This window comes from Cydia strobilella, chromosome 17 (assembly GCF_947568885.1).
Source record: "Cydia strobilella chromosome 17, ilCydStro3.1, whole genome shotgun sequence".
Lineage (NCBI taxonomy): Eukaryota > Metazoa > Arthropoda > Insecta > Lepidoptera > Tortricidae > Cydia > Cydia strobilella.
Window position 1 is genome coordinate 16,281,618 of NC_086057.1, and position 15,850 is coordinate 16,297,467.

The following is a 15,850-nucleotide window of genomic DNA, read 5'->3' on the forward strand; positions in this document are numbered from 1 at the left end:
CTTCATACTATCCATACTAATATTATAAATGCGAAAGTTTGTCTGTCTGTCTGTCTTTCTGTCTGTGTGTTCCCTCTTCACGCTTAAACCGCTGAATCGATTCGGATGAAATTTGGCATAGAGATAGGTTGAGTCCCTGAGAAGATCATAGGATAGTTTTTATCCCGAAAATCATCCCTTAAAAGTAAAAAGCGGGTTGGAATTGAGATAATTAATGAAGTGCCTGCTAATTTGTGTGCATAATATGCTCAAATTGAATGATTGCTATGAGAATTTTTCCAGGCGCTTTTACTTTAGCTGCTGTTACTAAGTCCACGCAGACGAAGTCGCGGGCAAAAGCTAGTAGATAGATAAAGCGTTTATTTGATTGCTGCAAATACACACAATTTAGAAATATAGGCAAACAGAAGAATACACAATTAATAAAATACACAATCGATTAAAACAAAATACAAAATCTTATAAATATTAGAGACAACACCAAAAGGAACAGTGGAATGACTAGCACTGTGTGCATTATTGCAGCAACAGCGAAAGGGTGCCGACATGGTGCCGACTTAGCTATATAAAGGGGCCCACTGACTATCAGTCCGTCGGACGATATCGGCCTGTCAGTTGTTCGGAACTGTCAAGATTTTGTTCTAACTGACAGGTCGATATCGTCCGGCGGACTGATAGTCAGTGGGCCCCTTTACGCTTCCCTCTTTCGAGCAAGGCACTGATATTCTGCCGGTATCGGTCTCACGAATGTCATTCTAAATTGGACTTTAAAAATATCTTGATATGATATTACAGTGTCTCGATTACTGCGTATCGATTGGTGTCTATTCAGAATTGTCGAATGTGACCTTCAAACAAGGGCAGGGCACAAATTGCTACTGATTTGACCCAAAAGTAAAAAATATGCCTTTGTGTTAATTTTCTTCGCGAAAAAAGAGGTGTGAGGAGGAGGTGTGAGAACGATTTAATACGTACCCATACATATAATATACAGATGTAGGGCATAATTATTTTCCATCGTTTTTTCACGGAAACGTACGAACATGTCTTTCTATGTCAGGTAGTCTCGGTACAAAAAGTACTGACATTGACTGAAGTAACATGATAAATACGACCGTTTCCGAGAAAATATGATGGAAAAAATTACACACTACATATGTATCAATATCATACATCATTTCAAAATCTGAATGTCAATGTCACCATCCCACTAACCTGAGGTTAACTGGTAAAACCGTTAACCCAGTGTCAAATTGTACTGGTAACCATGGTAACTCCAGGTTTAACTGTTAACCTGTGTGTGTGTGTGTGTGGTTTGACGACTGGTCTGGCCTAGTGGGTAGTGACCCTGCCTGTGAAGCCGATGGTCCTGGGTTCGAATCCCGGTAAGGGCATTTATTTGTGTGATGAGCACAGATATTTGTTCCTGAGTCTTGGGTGTTTTCTATGTATTTATGTATTTATATATTATATATTATATATAACGTTGTCTGAGTACCCATAACACAAGCCTTCTTGAGCTTACTGTGGGACTTAGTCAATCTGTGTAAGAATGTCCTATAATATTTATTTATTTATTTAACCTAGGGTTAGTGGGATGGTGCAAGTGACCCTAAGTATTTATAGTTATAAAATTATGGCAGTCGATAGTGTCGAAACGTAAATTTAACATGAGATAGAGAGGTGTTAATCAAATAATTAAAAACGCTTCTAAATAATTATTATGTAAAACATTAATGTTCATATTTTACCTTATAATCCGAATTTACTCCCCGTCATCAGCGCCTATCAAAACACCAACGTTAATTATACATTTAATCTCGAACCAAATAGCTCGGCAAAAAAAACTCATTTGAGAACATTCTGTAGCTTATTAATTACTAAGTAATAATTAAGGAATCTTTTCATTAGGATGGGAAACATTTCCTTTGTTACTTTTTCCAAAGGACAAATGTTAATTTAAATGGGAGCGAGGGTTTTTAAATGACTTTTTAGGGCAAGGAAATTTGATTGTGTCATTTCCTTCATAGGAGTTTTCTTTTTTGTATCATAAAGCTTATAGTTGTATCATAAAAGCGTTTTGAGGAATTAATTTCCAGCAAGCTGGAAATCATTTTAATACCTTCATTTGGTCCTAAATGCGTAGGTATAAATCCGAGCATAGAGTAACTTATACTAGAGCGTTACTGTCATAGTAAATTTTGTAACCCCAGTAAATTCACTGCCATCTGTCGACACACTTTAAAACTAAAAATGAAGATTTATAAAAATACGATAGAATGTATTTAAATATAGATAAATGATTTCTTTTATTTGCATTAATTATTTTTATGATTTTGACCCATGTTCTTTCACTGATATGCGTTAAAATTGTTAAATAACAAACGAAACCGTCAACGCCATCTATACGACTGTAGGCCAAAACTAGTAGCGCCCTCTGAACGAGAATCAAATTTTCTTGATTTTCGAGGCACGTTTTTTCCTTAGACTGTATCCATCTATTACGGAGTTATATGTATCTTTGATCCGAGTTTGCTCCATCCCAGGTGTGAATAAATTTTGGGAGCCTTGGGAGATACACATTTTACCTTGGATTGACAAAACTACTCGATGTAGAATCCCACCATCAATTACAATATCACCACCAGCAAGGTTGATGTGGATCAGACACTAGTAAAAATTTATTTTTCACCTCAGCAGCTCGAACACGCCTACTTTCGTCACTCCCTGGAGGAAAGTGCGACTTTCCTCACTCCAGGGAGTGAAACAATGTATTTTTTTTTTTTTTTAATCAGGTTTTTATGGAGGCTTTGGACACTCTAGGTGAACATGTCAGCCTCATGGGTGCTATCATAGTTCCCTACTCAAGGGAGAGGTCAATAAAGTGGTAAACACTGATTGTAGCTTTTTAATTTAGTGAAGGCCATGAACTTCATACTTTTTTACATTTTTTTTATGGTACGGTACGGTACGGTACGGTAAGGTACGGTAAGGTAAGGTACGGTACGGTACGGTACGGTACGGTATTATAATACTTTTTTTTTTGTTTATTCTGTGTAATTCGAAATACATTCTCGCTCGCTTCGCTCGTGATTCAATTATACAATCTTTCGCTTTCTCGGGACTCAAAATAAACACTCGCAAGAAAAACCAACTTTCCTCTCTTGTTGCACAAATAACTAATGATTATACAAAAAAAAGAAATTCAAAGTTGCGGGCATTTTTTGCAATCTTTGACGACGAATTCATATTAACCTCGTGAGGCCCACCATATAAAGTTTCCCTGTTTTTAATTTGAACCTTGTTGCATAGTAGATAAGGGTGACTTTCGTATGCTTTAGAAAACAGTGAAACAAAAGAAATGCTACCTTATTTAGTTTTTGAAAGGTGCAAATTGAAACAGAGTGTGCATTGTAATGCACATGGGGCCTTACGAGGTTAAGGTACCTTTCGGATCCTCAGATGTCAATTTTTATCATGATTAGAGCAAATTTCATTGGAGTCTTTTCAAGCACTAAAGGTCCGTTTTCCTAATTCCGGTGCCGTCATATAGCGGCCATCTCCATACAAAGTAGTATTATTTGACGGTACCACTATTCTATTCTATTCTAGGAAACCACAGCTTAATAGTATATGAGCTGCGCAACAATAGCCGAGCGCTGCGTACTGTCGCTCGCCACGCAGCGAGATAACTCGTCTTCGGGTCTTGCCATCGATCTTAAAGTCTGGGTCTTGGTTACGAAACTTGTTGCGGGAGTGTCTTAAACTAAGTGAGTTAAATCGTAAAATTTAATACAATACACTTTAATCGAATTTAAACTGTTGTAAGACATACTAACATTAAATCATTTTACGGTTTAGACTCACTTGTTTTAGTCACTCGCGCGACATGTTTCGGAGAGCCTAGGTCTCCTTTCTCAAGCACTAATAGTGCGAGCAGTGTTCACGACGACCGTGTATTGCGTACTGCCGCTGCCGCGCGCCGCGTCGCTCGCTGCGCGCGCGCCGAGAAAGCCGGTTGGGGGAGGTCTTGCGCTATCGTTGTAGGTGGGCACAGTGGTGTGTTTGGGTTTGGGTCACCTAACACTTAACAATACACTTTATTTCATTTAAACACAACTAATCAAACATAGAGGTTATCCGCCACATGCTTCGTCAAAACACAAACGTAATCCGCACAGGCATCGTCCTGATCTTATTCTACATTAACACTAAACATAATTTCTGCAACAAGCTTTGTCAAAAACAACTAAACTAATGCCCATCCCCACCACCAAGCCTGGCCCAAAAGTTCCCATTACGCTTGCAGCATTCCCACGCTGTATGGCGATGGAAACTTGTTGGACCAGCCAACCGTAAAATTAGCTTAACATTAGTATGACTTACGACAGTAGTTTAAATTCGAGTAATGTCTATATTTTTAAAGGGATGTTTACTAGAAATGAGACTGGTGAATATTCTCCCTTAGGTATTTTTTTCATATGTGTTTGGTTAATGAAATAATAACTACGGCCAATAATTAGAAGTTCTTCACCTACTCTAACAGTAAAACAGTCGGTTCGTTGATTCCCTGTCTTGGCTCGAGTTGGACTTGCCCGAGTTGCCCGAAAGTTGCCAAGTTAGAGCAACTTTGGCCAATTACGGCGATTAGTTCTGTCTAGAACTCGGTCAATTGACGCTGTAGATAAATAATGGTGGTAAGTTAGAGTAGAAGTGTTGTTTGGATTGATTAAATCAATTCTTATAAATACTTTAGTAGGAGAAAGTTGGATAGAGCCCCTCTAAAGCTAACTTTGCACCGCCTTGAATAGAATAAAGTGAAGGAATGTCATCATAAGCGTAATATTTTCATAAAAATTTGACATTGATGAGGACATTGCCACACTTAGTCTGATTCTAATATTGTGTGTGTATTATGTATCAGGGTAAATTGATTCGCCTTTACACATTACCTGCTGGATAATAGCAACAATATCTATTTGAAAAGTCAATAAATGTGTTTTCTTTGCATCGCTACGAGTATAACTATAATTAATTTGTAACAAGCAGAAACGTCTGCTCACGGCCTCTGGATCGATACTTCAGCGCTCTGCCAACTGAGCCCTTGGGCCTGAGCTTGGGCTTGGGCTTAAAGCTGAGGTCTTGGCAGCTCAGTTGGCAGGGCGCTGGAGTGTTGATCCAGAGGCCGTGAGTTCAAGTCTCACCCACGGCAGTGAATTTCAACTTTTAAATTTATTCTAAGCTTTATAGGTAATGTTGTCGAGGGTTTTTCTAAATGTTTTTTTAACACTATTGTTGGTTGTAAGTGCGTTGCCGGCCTTTAGAATAGCTTGGTTTGAGAGTAGATTTATGGCCCTATCTCCATTCAAACTTCAGTAATTAATCTCATTTTGATACCTTCCGCTATCAAACGTCGGTTTTGTTAGCGTGAATTCTGCATCTAAATTTTGCGATTTAGGATGGATTCAGGTTACATTCCAAAATGAAACATAGCCACAGATGCTAGTTTGCGACCACATATTTACCGCTATCTACCTAACTGGCTTGTCCACATAAACAGTTAAATCCGAATATAACCGGCCCAATAAAACCGGTTTCAACCGGGGGGCCAATTCGAACGTATTCGAACTTCAAAACGACATCTAAACGATGACTTTTAGGCATCATTCGCGCGTGTATTTCGTTCATACTTGTACATATGTGTATTCGCACGAGCGAGAAGTACGAGTGAATGGTAACAAAACGACATCATTTAGATATCGTTTTGATGTTATAATGTAAGTTTGAAATGGCCTCCCGGTTTCGGGCGGTCGTTTGGCGGATTTACGAGTAATGAGCTGTTATCTAGCTATACTCGGTGCTAATTAATTATAGGGTTATCTAGGCTGGCTGTACAATTCAAGTAATACCCAAACTTTATACGAATTACGAATTTTAAAAGCCTTTTATTATATAGGGCAAATGGGAGCTGACGAATAGCCTGTTGTTAAGCCCATGGACACCTGCAACATCAGAGGGGTTGCAATTGAATTGCCGGCGTTTAAGATGGGATTTCATAAAGGTTTGAAGGTCGTATCGGTCTGCCACATTATCACAACCCTATTTGGTAGTGGTATAAGATAATTAATTAAATTTGTTCGATAAGCACAGTTAGGTATTTATGTACGGGTATTTTTGTCAAGTCAGTTTTTGATAATTTTTGAAAATAACGGTGTCATGGGGTTCGCGAGATCTACAGCTCACAGAGTTAATATCGTGCGCCTAATTTCGATTAGTACGATAGCTGTGGTGTGTGTAATCATTCACCTCAATTCTCCTGGCAATACCTACATAACCACCCGACTAAAGTTAATTTTTTTTATTTAGGTAACTAAATATATTGAGCCTTAAATGGTTGCCAAAGACATAATTTAAAATTTCGAGTTTACTTTAGGCAACGATTTAAAAAACCCTTATGTACTAGTTCATACAAAATAAAACGATTTTGTACTGGAAAACGATTTATAGTTTTTCTTTACGCTTTCCAAACAGGCAATGTACACGAATATTCTGCACATCATTTCGAAGCTCGATATGACTGTTAAATTAAAAACGTAAACTGCACAAGAAACTATAAAACTCCCGTGAGACTCAAACATATTAGATTATTTTAAACGGGTTTAAAATAATCTAATATGCACAAGAAACTGTTACCCGACTGCGACTTAGCGGTATAATTCTGAAAGTCGAATATAAACCAAAAAAGAACAATGGTATTTATACCTACATACGTCATTGTCATTACGTAGGTATTGATCTTGTGGCACATAGTTGAAGTACTGTAGGGCTAAGATGGTCGGCTCTTTATCATTTGTCACCATGCCTGTCACGTTCTAATAAATAGCTAGCCATACACGCACGGATTTGCCCGTCGGATCTGCCTGAAAGATGTGTCTGGCGGACACATCCGTCAATGTGTGGCGAGAAATAGACACAGATGGGCCGCGGGCGGGCATCCGGCGGACAAATCTGTGTCTATTTCTCGCCACACATTGACGGATGTGTCCGCCAGACACATCTTTCAGGCAGATCCGACGGGCAAATCCGTGCGTGTATGGCTAGCTAATATGTAAGTGACGCATGGCATGACAGGTGATAAAAATGGGACCATAATACCGTTGCTGGAATATAGTTAGGTGGTTTTAGTTAAAGTTCGTCACGTTATTGAAACACTCCGTATTTGCTATTAGGTATCCATTCTTATTATTCTATCCAAGCGGTTAGAATAGAAGATAAATGCAAACTTTACATTAAATGTCGAAATTCAAACTCCAACCTCATTCAGAAAATGAATTAGGCATATTGCGTGCATTTCAAAATTGGTCCTACGTCCGATATCAGTTCCGTATCAAAATTGAATTGCCTCTAAGCGCATACTAATTAGTGGATTCGGCATAGCGTTTCCACAGACTACACAGACTGAGCAACTTTTAGTATTATTGACAGATTCATACATTTTGACACATCACAGTCATTTCGACTTTTTCAGTCGGACAGCCAAATTTTTGCACGATTTCGGCGGTGAATTTCTACTGCTACAATGTAACATCTATGGATGGTATAGAAAGGATGCCAATCTCTTATGGCAGAATTGTTACAAAAGTGACCAGCTTTCAGCTGTAAATAATAGTTCCTAATCTCGCCGGTGGCGCTAGTTAGGCTCTGGGACATGAGTATAACATGAACCATATAGGTATGGATGGTATAGAAAGGATCGCAAGCTCTTATGGCAGAACTGTTGTAAAAGTGACCGCGTTAAGCTTTAAATAATAGTTCCTAATCTCTCCGGTGGCGCTAGTTAGGCTCTGGGACATGTGTATAACATTAACCATATAAGGCAACAAATAACCCGACCAAATTACGTAGGTTGTTTTTGGTAGTATTTCGGTGTATGGTGGCGCCGCCTAATTACTGTTTTTTGATGGACACTTTTCATACATAGAGATTTGACTCCTTTATAGTCTCCATGCATATAAGGCAACAAATAACCCGACCAAATTACGTAGGTTGTTTTTGGTAGTATTTCGGTGTATAGTGGCGCCGCCTAATTACTGTTTTTTGATGGACACTTTTCATACATAGAGATTTGGCTCCTTTATATAGTCTCCATGGTAACATCGTCACCGCCGTGGTTGCTCATGTATGCAGACGACATCGCACTGACAGACAAACAAAAAGGTATTAGAGCGAAAGGTGAACCAGTGGAAGGGCACGTTTGTCGCAGGCCAGCTGACTTCATAGGAAACATAATATATGCCTTAACCTAGCCCTGGACGGCCCCCGACCCCAGGGCAGACCAAAAAGCGATGGCTCGATGTCGTGAAAGCCGATATGAGCGTAAACGGGCTCACACGAGAGGACGCCCAGGATCGCGCAAAGTGGAGAAAGGCAAGTAGGAAAGCGGACCCTGGCAATTTTATGTTTAATTTTTTAAACCATGTTTGTATAGTTATTTAAGTATTTAAGAACTATTTTAAGCGTATGATTATTTTGGTATGATTGTTTTAATCATTGGCTATTTTTCAGTGAAATAAATTTAATCTTATATGCGAAACATGCAGTCTATGATGTGATAAAAATCTTATCGATCTTAAGTCGAGAAACACGTACGGCAATGGCTCTTTAACAGTGAGGTTGTGCCCACGATTAATCAAAGGTGCAGTATGTAGTAAACTGGCTATTATCGGCAAATTGTGCTAAAGACGGTCAAATCGGTTCAATTTGCTCGCACACGTAACTCGGATGGTATCGCCTATTAGCTGCCGTAACATGGCCTATGCTATGTGATTGCCTAGTTAGGAAAAATACCTACAAAAAGTACGAAAAAAAATATGAGAGTAACTTTTCATTTCTTCTTCTTCTTCTTCTTTTGTTACCCCCTGCTGGGGTGTAGGGTTCGAATCTTGTTTTTCCATTGACTACGGTCTTGGGCAGCTTGGGTAACCTCCTCCCACCCCATCCCCAATACACCCAGCTCTTGCTCCACAGAACGACGCCAAGTGGATTTAGGGCGACCATGTTTCCGCTTGCCGGGCATCTTCCAGGTCAGGGCCACTTTGGATAGGTGGGTGTCAGGTTTCCTGAGGATATGTCCAATCCAATGCCATTTCCGCGTCTGTATCTCCTTGTGTACGGGTGTTTGTCCGGTTATTCTCCATAAGTGAGCGTTTGTGATCCAGTTAGGCCAAAAGATGCGAAGGATTTGCCTTAAGCATTTGTTCACAAACACTTGGAGCTTCGTCATTAGATCTTTGCGGACAAACCAGGTTTCGCACCCGTACAGCAGCACGGCCTTTACATTGGAATTGAAGATCCTCACTTCTCGTCAGGGTAGAGGAGTCTTTTCTTTTTATTTAATGTTTTTTTTTGGAGATCTATATTAGGCTAATGGCATATGGTATAGACAGAGACATATGAATGACGAATTGTAAAGATACTAAATATTACCTATCGACACTAAATGTGCGTGGGAAGAACACAGGGCCCTAAGTAATTCCCATTGTCCTTTCAGATCTCAAATTTAGACATCCTTGTATTACCTTAACAATCCAACCTAATATCGGCGACATCAATTACTCCAGAGAATTAAACCAATAAAACCAAAAAAGGTCATTTAAACCTTTAAACGCTTGGTATTGTTAGTCCCATTTTGTCAAAGCTCAAAATACTATTGCCCCACTGTTGCTGGCCGCCATTGAAATATTGTTTAAAATTAAAACTTCTTGCGAAAGAATACGGTTCAAAATTGAATGAATTCTCCAATGGTTGTTACGGCTTTTTTGTGTGTAATTGTTATTGGAGTTGCAAATTGTGCAAATTATTAATTCGTTATTATTATTATTTATTCTATATTAAAATCTTACATTACATCAGACAGAAAAGTGCCGTGAAACCCTATCGGGTTTGTATCGACACTGCATTCGTGGATACATTTTACATTTAAACATTGTTGTGGTACATAGGAAAAATAAAAATTAAAAATTATATAAAGTTAAAAGTGAGATTACCTAATTACAATAAGAGTTATCGGCGGGTAAAACAAAATATCTCCCACTCAAGTACACAACCGGCCGTGCCGTGAATTCCTTATCGCTGGGCGATTTACGTGTCCAGAAAGTCGTAAGCGGCTCAGGTTTTCCTAAGCGTATGACATTAGTTTAGTGAGGCATTAATTACAATAGATCGAACGAGTTTGAGTATGCACCGAGTGGGGCGTGTAGCGGATACAGGATGATTTATTTCGTTAAGAATATTTAATTCATTGATAATTATATTAATTAGTTAGTTACTTACTGTTAGGGTTATTTATTATGTTTTAACATTATTTATTTAATATTAATATGGCCAGCAGATTATATAATATGTAATTATACACATATATATTGGATGCTTTATGTAGGTAAAGTTATGTTGAGACGCCGTCAAGATAGTATTTTTTTAGTAAATTCTTTTTATTTTTCTCGTTTATAGTAATTTTTAAATTTATGGGTAGTTCGTTATATAACCTAGGTGCTATATACGATGTTTTTCTTTCTCCGTATTTGTTGTTACTGTTGATAGTTGTAACTTTCATTTGAGAAATCTTTCTTATATGTATTTTTGATTGAATAGGTTTCATTATTTGTTCGTTATGAATGTTTTCCATTAAAATTAAGTATTTTATTTTACATTGAATAGGCATAACTTTACAAAATTTGAACAGTTTGCTATAGTCGTCTCTAAATTGATCTTTTATTTTTCTGGGAACTATTAGTTTTAGTAATCTGAGTTGAAGATTGTATATTTTGTCTAAGTAGCTTTTGAACGTTCTGCCATAGCTTGTAAGCCCATACGCTATGATTGATTCAGCTAGTGCATTGTACATGTTAATTAGTATTTTGTATGGTACTTTATATCTAATGACTGAGAACTTAGAAAGGATTGCTCGCAATTTATCGCACAAGGCATCAATGTGAGGACCCCAATTAAAGCGTTCATCTATAATAACCCCAAGGTATGAGGCTTGATTAGTCTGCTGTATTTTTGGACACAAGCATCTAGGACAGTTGTCGTTCAGTGTATGAAGACAATTGTGGTTGTGAGCTATCAGATTAATATTGTTCGGTGCTACTCTGCGACCTGAACAGATATGTATCAGCTGGGTTTTCTGGGCGTTCAGCACAAGACCTGCATCATGAGACCACTTGCTTATGGCGGTGAAGTCAGCTTGCAGTTTCTTAAGAGCCACATTTACATTTTTATCCGATATGACCAAACACGTATCATCTGCATATTGGTAGATTGAGCAGTGTTTGATTACACTACCCGCATCATTCACGTACGCTAGATAATGTAACGGGCCGAGTACTGATCCTTGTGCTGTGCCGATTGTCACGTCCACTTCTTCGCTCATAGAATTACCTATTTTAACTTTATAATATCTGTCGCTGAGATAATTTTTACACCAGTTAAGTAGAGGGCCCCTTATACCAGTGTTATCTAATTTCTCTATTAATAGATCATGTTTTAGTGTGTCAAAGGCCTTGCTATAATCTATCAGTACTAGAAGCACATGTTCTTTATTATTTAAGTGAGTATTTATTTCCTCTGTGAACTCTGAAAGAAGCAATGTTGTACTTTTTTTGGGCCTAAATCCGAATTGCCTATCTGTAAGTATGTTGTGCGAGTCATAGAAGTTAAATATTAAATTAGATATATATTTCTCAAAGATTTTATCGATTATTGGTAATATTGTTATAGGCCTATAATTCTCATAGATGTCTGTTTGTCCTTTTTTATATATTGGTCTAACGATTCCTGCTTTTAATTCTTTAGGGTATATTCCAGTCATTATGCTACTGTTAAGAAGGTTTGCTATTGCATTAGAAATGTATTTGCTTGCCAGTTTTATGTCTATGGGGCGTATGGAATCGCATCCTGGGCCTTTGCGCTGATCTATACGGCTTATTATTTTGTGAAGATCAAACTCGTTACATTTTTTGTAGTAGATTGACTTATCAGAACGTCTTGTATAGCTAGCTTTATTTAAAATCTTTTTGTCACATTGAGGCACTGTAACACAAACTGAATTATGAAAAGATTTAGCGAAGTTGTCGGCAATATTTTTTTGAGTGAAGTTATAAGAACTAAATGCTTTATCTATTATATTTTCAATTGTATTTTTATTTCTACCAGTTAGTTCATTTAGTATTAACCATAGGTTCCTAGGGTTATTTTTACATTCGTTAATTTTATCGTTTATGAATTTGTTTTTAGAATAATTGTTTTTTTTATGTATTTTATTTCTTTCTCTGTTATATACTGATCGTAGGATTCTGTTAGTCGGGTCTTTTTTACATTCTTCATACAACCGGTCTACCTCATTACATTTGTCCCGTATTTTTTTTGTTACCCATTTTTCTTTATTTCTTTTTGATTTCGTTGATATTTTTATTTTTTCGGTACATTTATCATATATAGCCAAGAAGTTACTTTTAATAAAATTATATATTTCTAATGGACAGTTCATTTCATTTGTTCGGTGCCATGGAACGCGCTTAAGTTCTTCCAATACAAGTTGCGTGTTTATTTTTGCGATTATTTTTGAATCATCCTGTAGTCGCGTCAAGCCTGCGAACGTTACACAAATCATGCGGTGATCCGCCAGAACAGTGCCGAGCGCCCCGGAGTAAAGGTCTTCTTTGTGGTTTTTTACGAATGCGTGGTCAATACAAGATTGCGTAATGTTACCATTATATTCTTCTATCCTTGTGAAGTCTGATATAGCACACAGAAGACCTCTCTCCGATAACATGCTTAGGTACATGTTCTTTATGCTGCTTTCCGTTTTTATATTTATGTTCAAGTCGCCCATAAGCATGAAATTAGGTCGCGACTCGTAACGTTTAAGTATACATGCTAGGTCGTGTGTTAAGAACAAGTGTTTACTTTTGGAAGGTGGTCTATACAGTGCACACAAAGTTAAATTGAAGTTGTTTTGAGTCGTAATGGTTCCGATTAAGTTTTCACAATATAAAGTGTTATAAGTGTCCGTTTTAAATTTATGTTTGTTTTGTACATATAATATGATCCCCCCTCCACGTTGATTTTTTCGTAACTTTGTGTGCATTGTGAACCCTCGTAAATTAAATAGTGAGCTAATTTCCTCTGAGATGTTGGCTTCGGTGACAATAATAACATCTATTTTAGTTCGGCAATCATTTATATAGCATTCTAATTTCGAAAAATTCTTTATCATAGATCTTATGTTAATATGAATACAGGTGAAATTTAGACAGGCGTTGGGTATATGAGAAAAATAGTTACATAGGTTCGTGCAGTGAAATAATTCAACGATATTTGTATTAACGATATTAGTATTAAGATTAGGCATTATTAAAAAAATTAAATAAATTTCGTATGGGAGGGAATTTACGATTGCATAGTTATGGAAATGGTTGTAATTGTTTTTGATTTTGAAGCTGTGGTTTTAGTTTGATTCGGGGATAAATTGATATGAAATTCTTGTTTATATTTGAAATTGTTATGTTTATAAATAAAATAATTGTGAAAATAATTGTGTTAAATATCTTAATAAACTTAATAAAATAATTTAAGTAAATTATGCTCAATTAATGTGCTCAATTAATAATTAATTAATGTGGGCGGGGCACATTGGTCGCAGAACTGATGGCCGGTGGGGCCGGAAGGTTCTGGAGTGGCGTCCGCGTACCGGAAGACGAACTGCCGGTAGGCCTCCAACGAGATGGAGCGACGACCTGGTGAAGGTCGCGGGAATTCGGTGGTTGCGAGCGGCACAGGATCGGTCGGAGTGGCGAGCCTTGGGGGAGGCCTATGTCTAGCAGTGGACGTCTATCGGCTGACATGATGATGATGATGATGATGATGCTCAATTGGTCGGTTTGACAATTGTTTATCGACAAACGCCAAACAAAAAGCAAAAATGTATTAGGATGACAGATGATATGAAAAGGACGTGACTATTTTCATAATAAATATTATGTATTATTTATTCAAGTTTCAATTGGCGTTTTCTATGAACCCTGCAGCTACATAGATACCTGTATTGACCTTATTCGGGGGTAAAATTTGACATCAAAATGATATCTAATCTAAATGATGTTATTTGGTAAGTATTATTCACGCGTGCATTTCATTTGTACTTGAATGAAAATGTTGGCGTGAGCGAGACGCATGGGCAAATTTAATGATAACAAAATTACATAAATGTAAATTTGAATTGGCTTCCTCTTCTACAATTCCCCTCATTGCCGTAGATGTCATTTCCTGTTGTTAAGCGACCTAACATACCAAATGTTTTTTTTTTTTTTTTTTTTAATAATAAATAAATATTATAGGACATTCTTAGATACACAGATTGACTTAGTCCCACGGTAAGCCCAAGGAGGCTTGTGTTATGGGTACTCAGACAACGATATATATAATATTTAAATACTTAAATACATAGAAAACACCCATGACTCAGGAACAAATATCTGTGCTCCTCACACAAATAAATGCCCTTACCGGGATTCGAACCCAGGACCATCGGCTTCACAGGCAGGGTCACTACCCACTAGGCCAGACCGGTCGTCGATTAGGCCAGACCGGTCGTCAATGTTAATTGTTAATATGTTAATTTACATATTGCCTCTATATCGTACCCATGTTATATTATCAAACTATTAAACCAAACCGACCAATGCCTAGTAATAGGGTTTGCACCCGAATGAGGAATGGGACTCATTTGCAATTCAACTAGGCTACAATTGGCTCGGTGTACGACAGCCCTAAGACGATTTGTTCGTTAAGGGGCCCACTGACTATCAGTCCGCCGGACGATATCGGCCTGTCAGTTAGAAAAAAAATTTGACAGTTCCGAACAACTGACAGGCAGATATCGTCCGGCGGACTGATAGTCAGTGGGCCCCTTTAAGGTAGTCCATTAGTTAATACTGTCATGATTATAATTGAATAAGGTTGTGCGTTTTGGATGAAGTTAATAAACTGAATATATTATTTGGAACTTGACGTATCCTCAAGCATTAAAAAATTTATTTAAATAAATCAACATTATTTTTATTATGAAATAAAACTATGAAAACGGATTATATCGCGTATATTGAATTTATAATACATCCCGACGTTTCGAACTCTTTACAGCGTTCGTGGTCAACGGGTGACTGAGGAAAAATTACAAAATGCAAAAATACCCACATACAAAAATAATGAACAATCATAGACTACAAACTTTAAGGCTGGTTGTACATGCAAAATCGGTTCATAAGGCTAGTTATACACTATAATTATTTTTCAAGTAAAGATATATATATATATACGCGATAAAAAAAAAAAAAAAAACCCAAATAGAAATATCCAAACTTTAATAGGGAAGATGGCTTTTCTCTACCACCAGCTTGGGATCCTGTAGTCCACCTGATAAAGGAGCAAGCGAGACATAGACTGTGAGACCGTAGTGTTGGATGATGCTGGACATTCCGATGTTTTGAAAAGATGTGTCCCGCCGAGTTTGTTGCCGGTCCCATATTGGGATACCCTCCTACAATTTAGGAGGGAATTAAATCTTCTCGGGTCCGTGGTGTAGGGTTGGAGCCGGCATAGTTTTTTATCGCGTATATATATATATCTTTACTTGAAAAATAATTATAGTGTATAACTAGCCTTATGAACCGATTTTGCATGTACAACCAGCCTTAAAGTTTGTAGTCTATGATTGTTCATTATTTTAGTATGTGGGTATTTTTGCATTTTGTAATTTTTCCTCAGTCACCCGTTGACCACGAACGCTGTA

General features: G+C 37.5%; 1 long non-coding RNA gene across 1 annotated transcript in view; it reads right to left on the reverse strand.

The window, feature by feature from the left end:
- Positions 1 to 15,850, reverse strand: part of LOC134748933 (uncharacterized) — a 219,363-nt gene that overhangs the window by 152,038 nt on the left and 51,475 nt on the right. The window contains exon 2 of the long non-coding RNA XR_010128448.1: positions 6,820 to 6,862. This is a non-coding gene — a long non-coding RNA (uncharacterized LOC134748933). The remainder of the gene's footprint in view (positions 1 to 6,819; positions 6,863 to 15,850) is intronic.